Source organism: Netta rufina (assembly GCF_964035555.1).
Source record: "Netta rufina genome assembly, chromosome: 4".
In the NCBI taxonomy this organism is placed as follows: Eukaryota; Metazoa; Chordata; class Aves; order Anseriformes; family Anatidae; genus Netta; species Netta rufina.
In genome coordinates, this window is record NC_140127.1 from 46,244,619 (window position 1) to 46,259,572 (window position 14,954).

Below are 14,954 nucleotides of genomic sequence, written 5' to 3' on the forward strand. Positions count from 1 at the left end.
AAATTATTATTGCATATCGATTCGGATACATGCATTTGTGGAGCTGGGCCAGCTACTCCAACGTTTTCCCTTTTGAAGGAAGCAGGTTTAACATCCATAAATTACCTTCTTGATCAAAGTTTGATTAAGCATCTGAGAAGAAATGATGGATTTTTCGAAAGGCATGTATTCAAAGCATGCTTAATATATGCATGTATCTCTGTCTTTCTTCCTGTGGTTTCTTTCAAAGGGTCTTCTTCCTTTCCAACTGTAATCTCCTTAGGCAAAAAGTTGAGTCCCGAAAGAATTCATCTATAAAACCATGTGCTAAAACTTCTAATTATCAGCCGAACTGATGAAAAATAATACTCTTATGAAAAATCAATGCTTTTTCCACCCCCCTAGTATTTTAGTTTAGTGGTGTGAGGTAAAGCCAGGGGAGACAGCCAACCTTCAAGGCTTGGGAAGCATTCTTTCCTCCTTCCCAGGCCTCACTAATACAAACCCTTTGAAATCCCAGTGGCCTGGGGACCAAAGGAAACCTCAGAGCAACTCATCTGATGAATGAGGCTGCAGTTTCCAAGTGACCTGGTGACATCCAGATGCACCTTCACTGCCAGCACTGGACAACAGCATGCTGAAGATCCCAGCCCTCAAGGAGAGCTCGGTTCCCCTCACACCTCAGTCCAGAAGACTGAAATCGCTGGGGGCAGCTCAGGCACTGGGGAGGTGGGGCACCGGCTGTGCTGCTGCTTTCTGCAAGCTGCTGCATAACAAGTCTCATATCTTCCAAACTTGGACAACTACATACACATTCTGAATACAGTTCTTTACTCTTTAGGCACCTTTTCAAAATATTGCTCTACAATTGCCTCCTGCACCCCCTTCTACCTTTCTGCCGTACCCTCAGGACTTTATCTGCATCCCAGTGACCTCAGCTTTTAAACACGCAGCAACAGGAGAGCTTAGAATGCATCACTAATTTCAATCGTAACGAGTAGCAAAAATGCCAGCTTTTCAGGAAAGGGCAAACCTGCCTTGAGGAAAAAGCTCTTTGGGAGAGTCACTCCTAAGCTGATGAGATCCAAAGGGCTGTTATGAAACAAAGCCTGAGAAAAGCTCTGGATTACAAACCCTGGCTTCAGGATGCAAAAATTGCTGCAGATTGCTGGGACGTGGGTTTTGCAGTTTCCAGCTCGCCAATACTAGTTAAGTGATGATTTTTGCCAGGATTCAGTTGGACAAAAGCACCCAGGGTGCTGCTAAATCTGGGGACAGTTACTAACAGCCAGTAATGTAAAAACTTTTTTTTTTTTTTAAAGCACTACTTATTTAGTTACCTAAAAAACAAGGTTTAACTTCAGGCACCTCACTCTTGCCAACGCCAGCCGTTGTATGATCAGTTAAGTCTCTTACAGTTGAATGTTTGGTACAGAAAAAGGCACTGTCTGGTTTATTTGCTGCTAAAGGTTTGATAAAACTCATTACTAAATGAGTTTTCACTCATTTCCACTATTGGTGTGATACACATCAACATACAGTTTGAGTGGCTCAAATCAGCTTAATGATTGAGAACAGATTTTTTTTTTTTAAGCGTTTACAAAACGCATTACTATTGATCTGGGAATCTGACACAATTAATTTAAATGTACGTTTAGCAACAGAGCAAAGAGATGACAGGGCATCAGGCAGATCAGGCAGGCAACCTTTATATTTCAGTGCAAACAAGGCGGCAGAGCTGTGATACGAATAAAGCAAAATGGCATACAGAGTATTCACATTCCTTATCTCTTCTCCACAATAGAGCCATAGCTTGTAATCTGACTGCAAAGCCCAAGCACATGAGACACACATGTAGAACTAGATAGTCAAATGCTGTCATCTACTGTCACATTAAAATGAGAAACAGTCTATAACCAGAACCTCTTTGAAATCTGGAGGGATAAAAAGGATGTAGGCCCCAGTTCCCAAAACTACATTAAACACATTGAATACAATGGGACTACACAGCGCACTGCAAGCTGTGCATATGCTTGGGTCGGAAAAACCATTCCAGGAAGAGGCTGTATGAATTGGAAGAGGGTGTACGTGTTCCAATAGGCAGCGAGAGAAGGAAAAAGAGGCTCAAGCTGCAGGAGAACTTCATGTGTTTGAAGGCTGCCGGGTACGTGAATAAACAGGGCAAGCGGTCTGAAAGCATCTGCTGGGTCTTGCAGGTGAGGGGACAGATCACGGATCTGATGTGATGGAGGGAGGGAGCCAATAAAAAGAGCCACAGAGTGAGTGAGCTGGCCTTGGTAACTGTTACTCACATTAGCTGCAAACCACCTGAGGTTATTTGAATCACAGGAAACTAACAAAGAAAGTACAAGTCCTTACAAAGAATGAGAGCACATTCTCACAACAGGATAAAACCAATACTTTTGACTACTGAGGCTAAACTTTTCAAATCTGTTCCAAAAAAGACATCTTAGATAAACACCTGACAGCATGAATGTTACACATTTCTCTAAGGTTTGAGGAATCAGATACCCAGAAGGTGTATGCTTAACAAGGTAGTTTCAAAGACTGCATAATCCTCAGCTCCTTAAAAAACAGGCCTACTGAACAAGCTAAAGCAGTGAGAATCACTCCTTGCTCACCTTCAATATGCAGATGTAGAGAGGATATTACTGCCATACTACAGGTAAAGAAGAACCACAACAACCTCCTCAGAAAGCTACATCTTAGAAGCAATGTTTTTCTTGCTTATATTCACAAACAGCTTACCTTTCTACTCACAGAGCACAGAAGGGGTGTGCTTGACTCTTTTTGCATACATCCATCAAAATGTAGGAATACACAGGATTGAGAGTATCATAATACTGAAAGTCTGAAACTACAGAAATCATTCAATACAAAAAGAACAGTGGCGCTAGATGGCTAAGATGCCCTAAATCCTACACAACTTTAATTGGACATTGCTATATGACTGTGTTGACTTTCAAAATCATTTACTGCTTAATTTCACTACATTTCTGACAGAGCATCAGCTTGGAACTCTGTAAAATCATATCTTTTACAGGAGATATTCACCCTAGAATAAGACATCAGAAGATAATCACAAGTTATAACAAAAAAAATCAACTTCAGTTTCCAGTTTTGCTTCAGTTTGAAGCAATTTGCTTCAAAAACCTACTGTGGCTGATAGCATCAAGTTGGCTTGTGTTGAGGCTGTACACCTAATCCCCCTGAAATCAAGGGGACATCTTCTCCCAGGGCTGCTGTGCTGCACAGCTCCTCATTAAGGTCTGACACAACTTCAAGAGATGATGGAGAGTTCTTTCCCTACAGTCTCTTGCATACTGCTGATGCTTACAGTTTCCTGAAACACAAAACTTTAAACATATTTTTTTGAAAAATAAAATGGCAATTATCATCATAAATGGCTACTAATGCTCATAAAAAAAAAAAAAAAGAAAAAAAAAGAACAATTTAACTGATGGATATGGGAGACTAGCTCTGTTTCCTCATCAGTTTGATAATACAAAGAGATTGATATTTATAATTTTTGTCCCATGTTTATCACTTTTCCATTTTTCAATAAACACTCTAAAGGCCAGAGTGGATTGGTTTTGCACCATTCAGAGAACAGGAGTGAATCCCATCTCCTGTGAGTCCTCCAACACCAAGATGCTTTCACGTTTGGAAAAGACTGCAATTCTAAGAGAAAGAAAATCAAAAATGAAACAACCTTGGTCTCTGTCAGGTCGAGGACAAAGCTCCAGCAAGAGCAGCCTCAAATGCTGCTTACAAGTCTGCACCTAACATGCACAAAACTCTCCTCTTTGCCTTTTTGACCAAAGCATTTTTCTTCCTTTATAAGAGAATATTCAGAATGGCCTTTTTGCAAATCTGGGAAGTTCTCTCTCACGTGGAAGCAATGCAAGAAGTCTCATGCAAGTATTTGTTGTTCCACAGCATAAAAACAGACAGCAAAGTCTTTTCTGTAATTCACAAAAGAACACATCCATAAAGTTCCTTGAGAGCTACAGTAAGATTATTTTGTTTTTAACTAACCGGTAGGTAACAACATTCGTAAGGCTGCAAGAAAACACAAAAACTGTCATCCAACACAAAAGGGGATTAAGCAACAAGGAAAATAGCCAAAAGGTTACAATGACGTTGCATTCTCCTGCCAAGCAGAACAGGCAGCTACGTTACAAACTGTGATAGACAAAAGAGAGAGACCAGAACTTGGCAAAACAATGATTAAAAAAAAAAAAAAAAAAAAAAAAAAAGAAAAAGTTTTCAAGGAACATCTCTCTTTGAAGACAGTATATGTGGGGTGTACACATGGAAAAAAAAAAAGATTAATTGTTCCCTAAAACACCGCAATAGCACAATGGTTTTACGGTGGAAAAATTTGATTTATAGCAGATTAATTACCTTCTAGCAGTTTAAAATTAAAAAGGATAGATAAGTTGTTCCCCTCCTTAATGTTTTGAGCTAGATTCTCAAATATTATGATTTATAACTGATGTAATCATTGTTTTTCCACATCTGCTCTGCGGAGTTGAATATCTTAGAGTACTGGAATTATGTTTGTGCTGCATATAGAACAGAATATTGTCATGTCCAACAGCAAGAAAAAGGATTACTCTCAACTGCAGTTTGACAATACATTCAGGTTCCTATGCACTCAACCAGATCTATATGCTACCACAGCTCCTGCCTCTTACACATGTTTTAAGAATTTTTACCAGTCCTCTTCAAGACAGAATTTCACAAGTCCAGTGCACAAAGTAATCCATGCTATGCTTCACTTTTTTTTTTGTTCTGTAAAACTTCCATTTTACAATAACCACTGCCACACGCATCTCTTGACGTGCACGCCTTTCCAGGCATGTATCCATATTTAAATGCAAATGCAAGCATAGTGGAAAATCACCGTACAATTACAGACAGAATCCTACCAACACCCACCCACTGAACACACGCAAAGGCTCTCAGGGGAAACTGCAGGCGCCCTGGCTAATTGCAGCCCGGAGCAGCAGCAGCCCTAGCTGACTGCAACCAAACCCTGTCCCAGCCCCAAGTGTCCCCATGTCCCACTGCTGGCTCAAGGATGTCCCTGTTCCCCTGCCTGCTGATTAGGGAAGGGACTTCCATGGCTAAGACCCCCACCACAGTGCTCTGCCCGTCCTTCCCTGTCTGTCCACAGGGTCATCGTAGGCAATGCCCGTGAGACAAATGCAGCAGCGGCACGTGCAGACTGTGCCTCTCCTCTCAAACATGTAGGTCAGAAGCCACACAGGAAATCACAGATCAAAACTAGCACTCCCACCCTTTATCCCTGCCTTGCTGCTTATTATCAAGACATTGTCTGCTTACCTGAGAGGTCTGATTAATCATTTGTGGGTTTGCCATATGAAGTATCGATTGTGAAAATTCTGACTTTTCTCTGAGTTTCAAGCTGAAAACATCAGGATTATATGTTGTAACATCATATGATGTGTGATTGTATGATGTGAGAAATCTTTTGAACGTTCCCTTCCAACAGAATGTCTCTCCTTATCTAACTCTACTACGTGTTTTGAGCAGTTTTGATTAGCTCCTGGGAGCATTAAGAACAGAAGAATTACCTTTCCTTCCCCACCTTAACTGCTGGCCCATGTTTCTCCCAGCCCTTCTCCTGCTGTTCTTCAGGAAATATTTTCAGTGTGGTTACAACATGTGTGATCTGCCTGTGCGGAGAAGGCCATAAATCCATATTACCAAATGTTTATCCGAGCTTTTGAACATCTTGGAGAGTGTGGTATCAGTATACCGCAAACCTCAGGGTATACCAGCGCAGGAGAGCGAGCTGGCCAGATACCATGTCATTACAAAGAACATTTTGATCTGGGGATGTAATGAGAAGCAGGTCTGCAGGAAGGTTTCCTCAGTGGCAGCTCCAGTGTGTAGGCGCAGGTGCACTACCCAGACAGAGCGCTGAAACAATGCATTTCTGGCATAGCAAGGACTCCAGCTTGGCTCGATGCTTGCAGCTTTCACATCCAAACCTTGTTACTAGATCAGCCTGGAATGTCATTCTAAATCCACGGTCTCCAGGCATTAATCAAGAAAGGGGGCCGGCAGGAGGGGGGATAGCCTATTTAAGGCTTGTAGTAAGGGAAAAACATGTCCTCCAAAAATGCCGTATCAGTGAAAGGAATTAAGTCACTTTCCTAGCTCGTGGTCATTTTCAGAGACATAATAAATATAACCTGGGGGACCCATACAGTACCTGCAGTTAAGTTGTCATCATGTGCAGATGGATGGTATCTTTGCTATAGCAGTGCATTACATTATTTCCTTAAATTGCTCTCACACTGCAGCCCCTGGAAAAGCACCAAAAGAATTTACTGGGGCTGGGAGACTCAGATTGCACTCAACAAGCCCCAGTGGGCTCACTTGGAAAAAGCATGGGAACTCCCTGCCACTTGGCCATTAAGCCCAGGATAAAAGGGAAGGAGAAAAGCTGTGAGCACTGCGCCGGGCGGCCGCCGCGACCCAAGCCGCAAGCTCTGCAGCCAGGGAGGGCTGCACCAAAAGGACACCGCAGCACCCCTGCTGCGGCTCGGCATCAGGGAGCGCACGAGGGGGCCTTGACCTTGGAGGGTCTGGTTCCCGTGGAAAGCACGATGCAAGGAGGTGTTACAGGGCTTCCCGGGGGAATGACCAGTTCTGAGAGCTCCTGGGAAGCATCTGGGAGAGAGAGGGGAAAAGGAGACAGGGAGATGCCAGGAAATTCAGAGAGCACCAAGACTGGGATGAGATTTAAACAAAACTAAAAAGGAGGACAACAAAGTCAGACACTTCCTACATGGAGGAACAGACAGGAGGTGCACTGGATGATAGAAAAAAATAATAATAAAATAAAAAGCTTGCCACAAAGGACATGACACTCCTTTTAGTGCCCACAGCTCTCTGCATCTGAGGCCTGTTATTCCTCCTTAGAATATCCCCTGCTGGCACAAAGCAAGCTGCCCTGTCTCAAAGTGGATGAGGCCTGAGCACAGCACTCGAGCTTTCTCGTGAAGGCTGGCGGACTCATCAACCAGACTTCCATCTGCTCTCTGTAAACACCGGTGCCTTAGGGATATTTTGAAAATACAGTCACTATTGTGTGCCCTATAAAGATTTTCACAGACATAAATATGGACCCTGTAGTGCATACAAACAAAAAAAGATTGTTCCCCCCCTTATTTATTTTTTTGAAAGAAATCAACAGACCCACAGAGAAATACAATATTTATCCACACAAATGTCTGCTACAGGCCAGAAATTTGGTTTCTTTACCTTTCCAATACCCCTTGAGAGATAACAGCTTTAAAGCTAAGAAGTGCTGCAATTCAATGGCAAGCCAAGTGGTACAGGCAGTGTGTGCTACTTTTTATGTATTCCTTTTTAAGAATAGTTGCAGAAGCAAAAAGATTAACTGGCATCTTGCAGGAGAAAAGACAGGTATGTTGCATCTTGGTAATCCAGAAATAAGGGAGAACATAGTGACACTGAACAACAACTTTTAACTGGAAATACTTTTTTGTACGCGATAAAATTACTTGCAGACCTCAGCCGCAGCACAGGAGATAAGTAGGTTCAGTGTAGGGTACTGAGGAATTTTTCAGCCAAATGTTTATTTCAAGACCCTGATTGCTCCGACCTCACCAAGGATGTGGGAAATCCAGTTGCATATCCATCCTTCATCAGATATTTAATTACTGGCATAACTCTGACAGGAGAGCTTGAAAAACGCAGCCGCAAAAGCCAATAATGACTGAGTTATTCGGAGCTCGTTAGGGGTTGTCTCTCCCTGTTCCTTTCCCCCTCTCTTTTTCCCTCCTGAACATTTTAAATACACTAGGTCTTTCCCAAAGCAGAGTTTTGGAAGTTTTAAGGCAAGCTTTTTCCAAGGAGGTAAAATAGGTGCTTCGACAGATCCTCCCTTTGGTATTAGTTCTGGTTCCTGGAGATAATCATTAAGAAATGACCTCAGGTCTCCTAGGCCTAGGCACAGGTATGGGCTGTCCATCACGGGCTGAGGATTCACGCCACTGAGCAGCGGGAGGAACAGTGCTTGTGGTGAGACTCAGCGAGCAGCAAGCTGGACTTCGCCCTTGCCAGCCACAAGTGCCCAGCTTTACCTACAGCAGCTAGCAGCCCCGGCGATACCTGTTAGTTATTAATGCAGCGCAGAAGGATTTTACCATACTTTTCACTAGGGCATAGGTGGCAAAGAAAGCACTAAAGAAAGTACTAGTTATTCCTTACAACCACCCATTAAGAAATCTGGACATACCAACTTCAGCCACAGCTATTTCCTTGTCTAACTAAAAGGAAAAAGTGGTTTCTCAGACACCGATGCATGGCAAAAATCACACACTGCCTCATGATCGCCGCATGGTGCTTGGGTTGACATTTACAGGACATCTGGCCGAAAGCACCAGGTTTCCAGAAGAGTACTCACAGAACGTAACGGCCCAACCTGTTGCTTTGGGTTGGTGAAATGCTGCGCTTCTTTCTGGGCTGGCTGACTCTTCTCCCTCTCCCAACGCTTCATGTAATCTGCTTTCATGCATAATTTTCCAATAAGCGATGCAACTAATGGCACACACAGCAGTTATCTTAAACGCTTCCTAATATTTTACGTGCAAACACATTCAGTAATAATTGCAGCCCTAATCAAGATGCCTTAGTCAGTTTTCCTTCTTACAAAAGCATGTAAATGTATTCTTTAAAAGTTTTTTTAATAAGTACTGAAGTGAATGCCTTATCGTGCCCTTTACTCGGGACCTAACCCACCAGCTGTTATTGTTCCTACAATTACTAATTACACCGCTGTCATGCCAGGGAGTCTGTTGTGGTGGGCACCTTGGAGGGGCCCTTTGAAAGGCAGCCCGAAACGGCTAGGCACTTTTTCCATGCATAAGACGTGGCTGGGTTGCGGCACGCTGGCTGGCAGATTTTAAGCAAACAACGGAATGATTTAGAAGAGCTTGATAAAAACCAGCCCGACAGCACCAGCACATATCTATTGTCAGCATCGCAAAGATTAATTCAGTATCATTTCTGGTCCACATTAAGAGAGAACTGAGGCTTGTGGGAAGATACATGGCTATCTGGTGAGGCAAGATATATGGTATTGGATCTCGTGACCTGCAGAGCTCCCTTTGAATGAGTGAATACACAGAGGAGTGCTGCAAGATTGTTCCCTTCATTTTCAGAAAATCAGCAAGAGGCAAAGAGCTATCGTGTTTAGGTCTGATCTCCTTATGCATCTGTCTGTGCATCATAACACTGTCTTCATGCAAGTAAACAGCCGTGAATCATTTCTGCCTCTCAGATTACACACGGAAGCTTTAACCCAAATCACTTTCCAAACAAGCACGTGGCCAATTTTTGTTTTCCAAGTGAGTTTTGCTACTCTTCCCTTCTTTCGGGTGATAGGATGACTGCATGGACAAAGAAAGCAAGACAGCCCTTCCCAACCACTGAAAATTTTTCTTTCCAAGATTTTATTAATTTGCATTTTCCATTTCCTATTTCAAAGGAAAGGTAACCTGCTCAAAGCTGTAAAAAGCCAACCTTTCCCTTAAGAGACTTCATCTTTCTTAAGGGACTAAAATTTCAATTGAAAAAAAAGAAAAAGGGGGAGAAATTAAAAGTGAAAGAAGCAATATTTGGCAATATTTGATGTATTTAAGTATAAGCCAGATGTGGAAGTATATATCTCCAAATTAAACATTTACTGAGTTGGCAGTGATAGAATTTTCTTCTCACACATGCAAACGTCAAGTCTGAATGTAGTCTAATTTATACCTGTGTGTCCACCTGCCACTTGCTACCCAATGCCTCATATAGCTAAGCAGCAGTTAAGATTTGCCCCCTATACTTCTGCACAGCCCCCTCTCCTCTTGGCACAATAGCATCATTTTATCTCTAAACGGTTTAAGGCTGTGATGAAACATCCTAACTGTGAGACAGCAACATGCATGAATTGAATTCAATGGGGTGACCGGTTTTCTGAAGCCCTGGGAGGAACATAAAGACTACTAAAAGCAACAATAGTTGTAGGTACTGAAAATCTTGGGGAAAAAAATCAGACCATGCTATTTGTGAGTCATAATATAAAGACACAAACATGATGAACACTGTTACACAAGGAAAGGACTCAAGAGTTGCAGATAAACACTGGGACGAACACTTTTCCCCCATGTGGCTAGAGGGCTCCAGTTGCCATGTCTGTGGTGACGAGTTCATTTTGATTTGGGCTCCCTACTTTCACACCCCTTGCCATTCATTTTCCCATAATATCAACAGCATTTGGCTTAGTATTACCTAGAAAGTGGGCAATCAACACAGAAAGCAGTTGTAACCAAAGAAGTAGATGGGTCTGTAAGAATGAAGTACGGTGACGAAGAGCTGAAACCCCCCCACTTATCTACTTTTTATGAAGGACGAAACAAAGTATTGCTCTCATCAAATTCTTTAAGATGAGTGTCTCTTTTCTAAGGGATCCAGCAGAATTTATTCTATCAGTCAGCAACGTCCTTACAAAAATGGAATGCCAAAGTGAATTTTTTTTCCAACCTTGAGTTATTTTACACTCTAAAATCACTAGCAGTATGGTAATCCCTGCTAATCAGGGGCCTAATTCTAATCCTTTTTGAGATTGGTGACTGTACATTTTGGAAACTCAGGATGTTTTCACCTGTTTTCCCCAAACAAAATTTGGATTTAACTCGTGGTCAATATCCATGGCACTCAATCATTAGTGACACTAACGAGCTTCTGATTTGCAGGCTTCCAACACTATTGAGAACCTGACTTCTTTTGTGTTATCTATGATAGCTGGAGAGTGGCATGCCAAATGCAATGAATGGGGCCAGCAGACACACACCAGGAATGGGTTACCAAAAGGCTTCCCTTTCAGAGCCACCTGAAGTAAAAACACCACGGGGCAATCATAGACATGTCTGACTGTGGATCTTTAAATTCAAGGACAATCTCCTGTTTTATTTGGAAAACAAAACAAAAAGCACCAAAACAAACATACTCAAGCCCTCACCAAGAAAACACCCAAATAAATACAGCCTGTTTTCCTCCTGTATCCATTCAACATCCTGCTCCCCAAAGGTGGAAGGATATGCACAAGAAGAGGTGTCACCAAGGACAGTGCCCACTACCTGCTGTATGTGACCTGCTCCTAACTCAAGCTGCTTTAATCGATCATTTTGCAGGCAGCCTGAGACTGCAGCCTCAGAGCACGTCCTGGCTGGGGAGAAACAACAGCCAGCGGCATCAGGCTGTATTCTGGGATTACCACAGCCCCTGCATGCAGGTCCCCAACTGGGGTGCAGCAGGAGTTTGGCTCTGCCTTGCCACCTGCTCCCCAAGGCAGGAGAAGCTTTAAACATCTTCTGCCTGGCACCACAGGACTGCCCATGGTGGAAGGTGTGAAGTGCACCTCCCTCCCTCTCCGCTCTTGCCAGGGTAAGAAGGGTTGAAGCTGCGCTCCTCTGTAAACTGCACTCAGATCTGTGGGGTATGGCAGCGAAGGGAGACGTTGCCTCATGCCCCGTGCTTGGGAACGTCTTGCTGGCCATGATCTGGCTTACAGGTCTTTACAGATTAACAGATGGTATCTTGGTATATACCTGACAATAAAATGGGAGGGAATTCCAACCCCAGCTAATGTTTGGCTGCCAAACGCTACGCCTACTCGTAGCCAAAACAGACCACAGTTGAACTGCAAGAAAAGAAGGGCAGAAGCTGATGGGATGGTTCTTGCCAATAGCAAAGAACAACACGCCGTGTCTGAAAGTACCGGTGTGTCATGATGCACTCCTATCGCAGGCGAGGTGTATCACCACAAAGCCCTGAATGCCGGACCTCCCAGGCTCAGGCTGGTGCATGCTGGGGCCAAAACCAAACAAGTTTCACTTCTGATGAGATAAGTAAGTGATTTCAGACCATTACTTCAGGGAAAAATCTAGGACCCTTGTTCTACAATAAATGGCTCCTTACCCGGATCTGTTTTAGAAAAGACTGAGTGAACTAGTAAGAAGAAATGAAAACACTGCAACCACAAGCTAGACGTGAAGATAAAACACTAGAGAATACAGTACCATACATACCATATTTATCACACCGCCACAGAAAATTAACAAAAACCCAGGGCAGAAGTTCACACAAAATCAGAATAGCACAACTCTACTGCAAGACATGAATTTCATCCTCCTTCACAAACAGAACTGAGAGGGATGCTCAAAGTACAGTTGAACAGACAAAAGGCAGCTCAAACTTTGTCTTTTGCTGTGCTTCTTCATTCAGCAGACTTTTTTTGGTACTGTTCCATGGAGCGAACATTCTCCATTTTCTTTGAACAAATTGTATTACACTTGTTTCTCATCAGATTACATAAATTAGCTGAGAAGGAATGGATTCAATTACAGTGCAGATTCCAGACCTCTTAAGAACTTACTGCCTAACACATTCCTTTCATTTAATAAACTGGAACCAAATGAGGATTATATCATATAAATAATACTCCCTTGATAGGGCAATGCAATAAAATGGCAAAAATACTCGGAGGAACCACGTAGATCAAATACAAGAGCCTCTGATATTACCCACCGGATTTAAAATATGAACCTCACATAAACCTAATTGTTCAGTATTTTTAAGCTGTATTGCGAGCAAGAACCTGATTCAGGGGATACCTAAGACTGAGCTTAATATCTTCTGACAGTTAATATCTTCTGACAGCATCAAACAGCTAATTAAAAAACGTGTTGCAGCAAAGTATTGATTTCTGTATTTAAAAGATAATTTGATAGCTTTGCATAAGGTACTAGCCTCTCCTGCAAAATCCAAGATTTACATGTCAATCTCCCAAGTGACTAAAAGTAAATACAACCAAGAGCAAGGGCTTTGGAAAGATCTGAGTGAGGCAATTTCCCAAACTGAATCATTCTTTAAGAAGGAAGGCAGCATTTTGGAACAACTTAAGCTGATACAATGAATTTAGGAACAACCCTTCTCAACTGAAACACTCATCCATTCTTTCAGCTTGGGAAATAAATGTGCCCTCTACACTAGGACATTTTTATATCTGCCTAAATGTGTAAGTATCTGGGGAAGGAAAATGTGATGAAAAGAGCTAGATTTGAAGCTCGTTAAGAGACTCAAAGGCTGAGGTCACAGACTATGCATACAGTCAAATTATCTCCATCCACAAACAGCATCTGACACATTTTGAAGAAGCATGGAGGAAAATAAAGAGGCAGAGGAACAAGGCTGCCAAGACAAGAATAACCATTAAATGTACAATTAGCTGCAAGAAAATTCTTTATAGATCATTGAAGAATGGCTGAAGACAGTTTTGATGACAGCCTATGTAATCACAGCTTGTCTAACCCTAAAGCTGTATTTAATCTGGCATACAAGTACAAATACAGCACCCAGCAGGTGAAGTTCCAATTTAGACTTATAGCAAGAAACAAGACATATTTATCTATTCAATAAAAAGTTTTACAGGGGACATGGTAAATTCTCTGCCAACAGGAATTTTTAAATCATAACCGTATACCTTTCTAAACTAGCTGTCAATTATCCAGCTATGTAGTATATTCAAGACTTGCTAAACTTTATGGCATAAGTTCTGCAGGAGACCAGCTTGCAGAGTCCTTGCAGTTCTTCCTGGGCTTAAAATCTAGAAAACTTTAGACTGAGAAGAATTATAGGCTGTGCAATACACCGAATGGATAATGCAGAACGTATCAGTCACACAACAAAATATAAAGTCTGTTAACTAAAAAACAATATTCCAACCAGAAAGAAAAGATTATAGAGAAGGCATGGGAATAGAAGGCACTGTTTGTGAAGAAATTTTTACCATTTTGCTTCAGAGAATGCATGCAAATTTAGGCCCTTCTCTGTTGCTGTGGTTTGGAAAACAATCCAAACTTTTTATTTAAATTTTAGAGGGATCCAGGTTGGCATGCACTTTCATTACTATTACCACGGACAGCCTTGCATTTCAAAGCCTAGGTCAAAAATTGATCAATTTTTATATGGCATGCACAACACAGGCTAACAAACGAGAATAGCCTGCAGCATAGAGCTCAAGTTCAGCAAAGTTTAATCTTCTATTTAAACTTTTGCAGGGTCAAGTCAAAGTTAGAGGCCTCCACTTCTTCTGCCCATTGCTCTTCCAAAAGAAGCTGCTGGCCACCTAATGGCTAGGTGGGCCTCAACATACCCACATGGATCCCTGCCTCTGCCTACCATCTTTGTCAATGAGGAATGAACGAGAAACAAGACAATATGCCAGCACCCTCAGCCTGCCCATTTCAGCTTATTTGACACCTCCAGAAAAGCCATCATCAAAATGTGTCTTGTAATACACAAATTACAAATTAGCAGGAGAATTCAGCTTGGTGGCCAGGGAAGGTGGGCCTTTTGTCACATTCTGTACCACCCGCTGGGACCCTCCTGAGTTTGTGGACCTAAGAACTCTCCTCACATGCGTGCTGAACTGTGACAGGCCAGGGGCACTCGCTCACAAGGGTTTGCAAATGTCTCTGACAAGAGCTCTGCACTCATTAGTTGAGTTTACATCAACTAGGTGGGGAATAATGCTTAAAGGGAATTCACCTGTTTCAAACTTCTACAGTACCAGCTAAATCTTTTGTCCTGGGCTTCCTGATACCTGTTCTCTGTCTGGCTGATAACATTCACAATGATAATCACAAGAGACATGGCAGGAAAAAAGGTCCTACTCTGAAGATACTGAACTGGTGCAAAATGGGATGCTCAACAACACCTGTGAGCTACAGAAATGCATCACTGTTTGAGATGTTCTCTGACAGGGTGAGGCCTGTATGAAAAGCCATGTGTAGGATGCATCTAGAATCACATTGTCTAACCATAAAGGTTTTTTCTTTGGC

The 14,954-nt window shown here is 42.3% G+C and overlaps 1 protein-coding gene across 1 annotated transcript in view; it reads right to left on the reverse strand.

Annotated features, from left to right (window-relative positions):
* Window positions 1-14,954, reverse strand: part of CFAP299 (cilia and flagella associated protein 299) — a gene marked incomplete at both ends in the record, with an annotated part of 148,726 nt that overhangs the window by 12,568 nt on the left and 121,204 nt on the right. The gene's annotated exons all lie outside the window — the stretch shown is intronic.